Source organism: Ornithodoros turicata, chromosome 10, assembly GCF_037126465.1.
Source record: "Ornithodoros turicata isolate Travis chromosome 10, ASM3712646v1, whole genome shotgun sequence".
Classification (NCBI taxonomy): domain Eukaryota; kingdom Metazoa; phylum Arthropoda; class Arachnida; order Ixodida; family Argasidae; genus Ornithodoros; species Ornithodoros turicata.
Genome location: NC_088210.1, coordinates 30,488,715 through 30,496,456, shown reverse-complemented (window position 1 = coordinate 30,496,456; position 7,742 = coordinate 30,488,715).

The window sequence follows — 7,742 nt, the reverse complement described above, 5'->3', positions numbered from 1 at the left end:
TTGTTAAAGTGGCACTACGGGGAGGGGGGGGGGATCTATTTATTTTTTAAGAGTACGGGCTTCAGAATCAGAATATGGCTTAGACTTGTATGTGCTGTCCGTCTTCGTTTAGCGTGTTCGTTTTCAACATGGACTTGTTATCCTTAGCTCTTACATCATTAGCCAAAAAACACCATATCTGCGCATTGTACAATTTGGCGAATTTCCTCGCTGGGTTTGATTTGTGTGCAACCGTTGTTCAAACACAGTGCGAAGACGCAGCAGAACATGTACCATATACAACGTCTGAGAAGCCTTGCTATACTAGTATATACCAATATGCGGTTACTACCGTCTCATTTCGAAGCATTGTACCGCTGCGAGAGCGGGAGGATGTTTGTAAGGAAAGATAAAAGATTGTCCAGTCTCCAGTTAATCTGCTATGACAAAGAAAAAAAAGAACTAATGAAGTGGTGTCATTCATCAAGATCAGCTTCACTGAAGGTTTGAAACCGTATACTCGATATATTCGATAGACAAATAGGTTTGTGGATCCTGCGCAATGGTGTTGTTGCGCATATGTGGTAACGTTATTTTCACGAATCATCAGCAGTAGTCGTATTAATCGGAGCAATACATTCACGGGACAAGGCTACGGTGCTACACCGGCCTTCCAGTGGCGCACGAAAATGCTGGCAGAAAGCCAGGAATCGTCGCGTACAATGTCGTATACTGCTAAATTTTTCAATCCATTTTCGTTTTATTAAACTAAGAATGACTGAGTTCAAGTCCTAGCAACCACTTTTAGATATACTTTCCTTGGCTGCAGTCATTGAACTTCTTTTGTTAGTCTTTTGCTGTGAAGCTTTTATGCTGCTGCAGACAGCCATATACATGTACTAAGGCACAGCCTGCGGGGGCCTCAGTTCTGTTCTTTCTTTCTTCCCAATGGCCAGCAGATTAACCAGCCCTAGTCCTTCGCATCGACTCACAGACTCGCAACACGTATCTAGAATTAGCGAAGCTGCGTAAATCACATCGATCCTTAGGACCTACTGAGCCGTGGCCCACGCGCGGGGAGATAGATCCGATGTCAATTAGCATAACAACGCGTCTCCGGTACAACGGCTCGGCATTGGGTAACCAACGGCTGGTCCTATACTCTCTCAGTACATTCGACGCCCTTTCCGGTTTCCTCCGGATATCCGGATGAACAGCAGGTACAAAATGGACTATAGCCAGGGCAGTGCGTCACAGACGATTTGCTCTAGACGCGTTTCTCTTCAGGGGTCATTCATAAAGACAAGTGCTCGGACAATTAAGTGAGATGTTGTCAGCGCTTATGCAAAGATTGCGGGTTTATACAGGCGGAGATGTTGCGAAATAACGACACCACAGAGCGAATACTGCAGCTACTTGTCAGCAGTTTATGCTGGAGACCTGAAGGTGACGGGATGGAATCTCACCTTTCATGACTGACTCTTTTTCTAGGGTTTGTCACGGTGGTGGTATATAGATCCAAGCACGTGAAGCTGAAGGCTGTATATAGTCTCTTCAGCACGTTGTCGGTTTTTCGCAACTTTGAAAGTTAGTCTTTGGAGCCGAAAAAAGAAAAAAGAAATGTTAGAAGTACAAGGTTGCAATCAACGGGTTTCGTGTCGTTGTATCGGCTGCTATACAACACTCTCTATGACATTTTGGCTACATAATCCTTACAGTTAAAAAGAAACAGACTAATTAATTTCACTCGATTAATTAATTAATTCCAAACGAAAAAAAAAATAGTTTGAGTATCCTCACACCACTGGTAACACTATGCAGTCCGCCTTTTTGGTGCATGATGAACCATTAAAAAAAAAAAAAAACTTTGCCTCATTTTTTGTGAAACACCCTGTATACGGATTCGCGAAAACGCTCCGTCTTTTTAAAATCCTGGTGCATGATAGCAGGGACAACCTGTGTACATTAAATCACGGCGTACATTTTCTCGTGGCTACAAAAGTACAATCACCAATCCTTTCCGAGCGCCTGTACAGCCATTTTCCAACTCACCATCGGAACTCACGCGCGTAAGATATCCTGTACACTGCACCAGACACAGCACCGTTTCCTTCATTGCATCACATATCCAGAGGGATCGATCACTCCTCCTCCTTCAGCTTGGTAACTCACAAACACATTCTATTCCTCGATTAACTCCCACCACACTTCACATAGATCGAGGCACTTGCTTACGTCACAATGAGCGTCACATGGACAAAGAGGATGCACAGACATGTGGAAAAGCTTTCGCGGGGCAGGGCGCGAAAGAAGGCCTGCCAAACTGAAAGCCACAAATATCGCTCTTGCGTAACGCGCCAGTCGTAAGGGAAAGGGAACGGAGGGGGAGAGAAAGAAGAGAAAGGATGCCAGCCAGAGAGCGCACAAGCTCATCAAATCACAACGTAATTGTAGTAAAGGGCAAAGGCGATTTCAATTTCAATTCCCATTTCAATTTCAATTTGCGCGCTCATAGTTCGAAATCCCATGTCCGAGCTGGAAGAGACCGGCGCTTCGGATCGCCATATAGTCTCGGGTGTTCAACAATAATGTCTCATTGAATGCATACTTTGAGCTTCATGCGCAACAGCACAGGTAATATCTACACACTCCTGTTCAGGGACTTCCTGTCGTCCACTGGACTGCTCCGGACGATTTAATTCTTTCTCGTATTTTCATCCTTCCTTCATCATCTTCGTATAATTTTCCACGTGCAACGGGGTAGGGTACCGCACCACGGCTGTGAACTCATCTCGTCGTCATCATGTAATGTTGTTGTTGTTGTCTACACTCTAAGAAAAAAAGTTAGAATTTCCATTTTCTACACATCTCGGTAGAGCGCTGTATTGCAACCACATTTCTACTTACACATTTTTTTTTTCTTTTGGGTCTAACCGCAGAGTACAAACAAACTAGAGAGTACATAGAAACTGTCGTTCTACAAGCTTGGGTAGGAATTTCTACCCTATTTCTTTTTTTTTCTTAGGGTGTAGGAACGGTGTAGTTTCGGTTTCAGTTTCGGTCACGAAACGACACACCAGAGCAGTACAACATCTTGGCCCAATATTGGCATTGTCAGCACAATATTGGACCAAGATTGAACCAATACTGGGCCTGTATTGTCAATATTGGGCTAATATTGGCAATGTCGGCCCAATATTGGACCAAGATTTGACGAATATTGGGTCAGTATTGCCAATGTCGGTCCAATGTCGAGCCAAGATGGTGTGCTGCTTGGGCAGTCAGACAAATTGCACAAAAGTTTCATTTTTATAATCTTGCTGACACGGCTGTCGAAACCGAAAAGTAATCCTTTTGCGCGCTTCTTATCTAACTATTGAGATGTTTACCGACACTGATACACGAGCCGTGCCTGATACACCCTGATTTACAGCGTCACAGTTCATGAGCGAATGAATGATGATGGACCTGAATGTCCGTGGAGCACATAAACATTTTACGTGTCTACGCCACCGGGTTGCAGACTCACAATCGGAACAGATGTGCTTTCGTTAGCTGATCACGGCTCTGAAAGCTCGGAGATGTGTGTATATATTTCATGCATTGTGCCTGCAGATGGCAGCACGCGTGGCAGACGTCTCAGACGTCAGCTAATGCTGCCCCATCTGCGACGGGTTCGAACGCGGCACGCGCATGAACGTTCCTGGTGTGTGACGCGTTTCAATGCAGCAGTGTTCTTTTTAACACTACACCGTAATATTTTCACACCTTTCAGGTGTTCATGTGGCGCAGAGTTTTCACGGTGTAAGTTTCACACATTGCAGAAGGGTGTTTGGCAAAACACCGTCGTAAATTGTATATTCTAGAAAAAGCACAATTTTAAGGTGCATCTTAGACAGAAAACACCATTTCTGGGGGGGGGGGGGGGGGGGGAGATTACCCCACCCTAAATACTGGTTCGGGTGGGTGTTGCGCAAGCAACTTTTGTAACACCTTTATGACATCTCAGATGAGCCTGCGGAATAAAGGTTGTTGTTTATTTACAAAAACAGCCCGATTACGCGATGAAAGGTGCAAAAAGCTCGCTGTTTACGTGGTGTTTACTCCGAACGTTAAAATTGTCGGAAATAAATTGAGAAAGTGGGAGCAAAAGGGCAGTACGTTAGAAACTTTAGCAAAGTACATCCCAAGGAGTGGGGGGTGGGAGGCTGGTCATGTACGAACGGAGCTCGATAGAGCTGTGCTTGCTTTCGGAACAGTAAACATTTGTCGTTGACATGTCCGTCTTTCTTTTAGTGCAATGCTGCTAGTATTTTACGGCAAGGATCAGAACAAGGAAAACACAGCTCACGCGCCTGACGGTGCACTTCTTCCATTTTTGTTAGCTATATCTCTGACCACCAACCCATTCAAGCGCTTTTCTCCACTTTGTACAGTGTTCTGCTTCTTTTGAGTCCACCTTGCCACCAGATTCTAAACGCGTTCAACGATGCGTTGCACTGCCTGCCGTATCGTATAAGTCGCTGCAAAAAACACCATCACCAAAAAGCCTTCCTATATGACAATCGCGCAAAGGAGCCCGTATCGTCCGCACAGAAACCATTCTTGCCCAAAAAAAGAAAAAAACTTCACCGTAAAATATGTCCGCAGAATCGTCGGAAACGTTTCCGTTCCAAACCGAGAATTCCCCGGGAACGCATTTATATATTCAACTTTCCCACATATGTCAGGTCCAGAACATTTTGAAACGGACGACACGTCTGCATTTCGAGGCATGCACGCTATCCAGGAGACTCCGAGGGCGACAAGAAGAATACGCCGCTCAAAGTATCCGCGGGAGCAAAGAAAAGAGGATGCATAATTTTCCGTTGCTTCTCCCGGCGGTTTTCCCAAGCATGGGTGCCAAAAGCGCTCTATACAGAAGGAGGAAGACAGGGCCATTTCCCGGGTCAGAGGTTGGAGGGTGTCATTCCATCCTGCCTTCTTCAATGATGGGAGAAGAAAAGGAGGGATGTCAGAAGGAAGAGATTGCGTAACCTCGTTGTTGCCAGCTGACAGGACGAGAAAGTGGAGATATTATGTAAGTGGACTGTGGATTGATATAATGCATGTTTTGCGTGTCGAATATTGGCCAAGTATCGAAATGATAACACTATCAAACGCTTGGTGTTGCCAGACGTATGCTGAATCTCTCGCAGTATCATTGGCTCGCGTCGGTTTTCGCTTCCAAACAGACTTATGAAAAAAAAAAAATTGAATTTTGATACAATTAGATGTAATATGTTCTTGAAGCTGCGTGGTGTTTTTAATGGCCAGAATTTTTTGTAAAGTTTGTACTGCGATGTATGAGAATCATTCTTCTTGTTTTGTATTTTAAAATTAAAGTTCACCTGACACATGGTTGCATGGAGTCATGCTTCACTTAGCACGGTGTAAGCAATTGGAATCAATAATTCTTATTAAAAGTACATTAGTTCTCTCAGCAGTGTGTTATTTTCCCTGCGTGACATTTCAAAAACATACAAGGAATTGCGAAGTTTAATCATAAGATTTGCTTTCTTCTTTAACCCAATTATTACGTAATTTATTAGATCTATTGTGTATACTTTGTACTGAGGGAGCAGAGAAGTTTACGCAGGCACTATACGTAGCACAAACAGAAAGGTGCCTTTGTGATTCGGCGTTTGTTAGCGCAAAGAATGGCAGAGGCAGCAATATGGTACTAAAAATATAGTCCATATATAAAAGTAAAATAATAAGACGTGGACAACTGATTACGGGGAAGTTAACAAAAACTAGTTTATTTATGGAGAATTGAACACGAAAACTACAACATCCTACGATACATTTAACAAAAGGGTCCACGTTTCCACAGTGCCACTGTCGAAACGTCGACCGCTTTGTTAAATATCTCATAGCATCTTGGAGTTTTTGTGTTAGATTCTCCATAAATAAACTAGTTTTTGTTAACTTTCCTGCAATCATTCGTCCACGTCTTATTATTTTACTTTTATTCAACTTCGCAGCCGTCTGATATCTCAACCTCTTTAACCTCTAGTATATATACATAATAATAATAATAATAATAATAATAATAATAATAATAATAATAATAATAATAATAATAATAATAATAATAATAATAATAATAATAATAATAATAATAATAATAATAATAATAATAATAATAATAATAATAATAATAATAATAATAATAATAATAATAATAATAATAATAATAATAATAATAATAATAATAATAATAAGATGCGCATCTTTATATCTGCGCAGACAGCGAAATACAGTCGTGAAACCTGACGGCAAATAAAGCCCGGACGCCGTCATTTCCGCAACGGAAGTTTGATATGACAGTGGCTGCCGAAATGTCAGGCTGCCTTTCTCCCACGCAACACAGAGCACGTCCATATTTCTTTCACGTGGATAAACGAAAAAAGAAAAAAATGTAAAAACAACTTTCGGCGACTATCCAAACGGGACCACTATACTGGTACTTCCTGCCGCGTGGACCGGAAGCAGGCCCATAGCGTGACGTATTTCCTGTTCTGGCATCTTTCCGGTATACGTATTGTGTGCGTGAAGAGCTTGGGCTGCAAGAGTTTGTGGGTTCAATATATTTGGGCCTCTTTACGCCGTAAAAAAAGCCTCGTATTTTGTTACGTCGTTGGCTACGACCATATAGGACACATTAGTTGTACCAAGGGCGTTGTAGAGTTGTACCAAGGGCGTTGGATGGAAGGTGGTGGGGTCGAACCCTACCGCCGGCTGTGCTGTTTGAGGTCTTCAGACGGATTTTTCGAACGGACGTCGGCAGTGTTCCCCGTGAAGTCGACCCAGGGCGTAACTCTCTTTCCTTCCTCTTCCTCCTGCTGTCGTCCCTCCATCTGTCCAAGCCTGTAGAGCGCTCACAGCCAGTGTTGTATCGCGGTGCTAATACAATAAAGAAGGAACTGTAACCGGCTGTAATGGTATAACGGCGACCAGCGCAAAGAGCAGCACCTCGTGGCAGAGTGGAGACAAACTAAAATATCTTATTAAAATCTATGCAGAACTTAATACTTTATTTTAAATACCAGCGTAGTACTCCGTCTTTTGTAGTTCAAAGGCGTTCACCTTCCAAACGCCGAAACCTCGAAACTCACTTATACATGCGCACGGAGAAAAGAGGCTTTCAGTGCCTTCACAATCACTCGACACTCTTTCCAAAAGAGGGCGTCTCTTCCACGTAACTTATATGATGAAACAGTCTGTTTCAACAGCAACACCCAAAAGAAACGTAAACGCATGCCCGCATCAAATACATCGCGCCCTCCTAGCCCACTGCGCACATTTTCTATATGGCCTCAAAATTGCCCTGCCGTCGACCTCAGTGCACTTGCGCAACCTTCCTTCGTCTGACAAGCATTATATACAACACAAATCATGCCAGGTTTTCTCGGAACTTCGCCGGTTTCCAAAAAAACATCCACGTAAGAGAAGAACATACACACAAAAAAACAATAGGATGCCGCTATGCAGCGCCCTCTTTATGCGATTATCCGCGAAACCATATATCCAATCAGTCGCTGTTGTGCAACATGATTCTGGGTTCTGCCGAGAAATGGATTTCTCCGTAATAGTTGTCCCTGTGGACCCCCTCCGCATTGAACGTTATGTCGCGGGACCGTGGTTATGTGTGTGTGTGTGTGCATTGCGCAATATATTTTATAACGGTACACTGCCTGCCTGCATAGCACTTGCGTAAT